Below are 277 nucleotides of genomic sequence, written 5' to 3'. Positions count from 1 at the left end.
CTAAATAATATTGCTGTAATAGTATTGTTAAATATTGCTGTTCCATAGATGTGTGCTGTCAGGGAATGAAGAAAAAGGAAAAAAAATAGATGAAAGGGAAGTACTTAATATAAAACACTGTTAATGATCATTATAGTTGATTTATTGATGTTAATGCTGCAAGTTAATTTATTTTTTATCTTTATGAGAAATTTGAATTGCCATAGTAAAAAATATATGATATCGACAATGCTATGATTATCCTAGAATAATACATATGCTTTTAATAATTAATTGA

At 24.5% G+C, this 277-nt stretch overlaps 1 protein-coding gene across 1 annotated transcript in view; it reads left to right on the top strand.

The window, feature by feature from the left end:
* The window catches only part of LOC119591833 (zinc finger protein 37-like), a 15550-nt gene that overhangs the window by 3083 nt on the left and 12190 nt on the right, over window positions 1-277 (top strand). The gene's annotated exons all lie outside the window — the stretch shown is intronic.

The sequence above is a fragment of the Penaeus monodon genome, chromosome 29 (genome assembly GCF_015228065.2).
Source record: "Penaeus monodon isolate SGIC_2016 chromosome 29, NSTDA_Pmon_1, whole genome shotgun sequence".
In the NCBI taxonomy this organism is placed as follows: domain Eukaryota; kingdom Metazoa; phylum Arthropoda; class Malacostraca; order Decapoda; family Penaeidae; genus Penaeus; species Penaeus monodon.
This window is presented reverse-complemented; position numbering and strand designations above follow the sequence as displayed.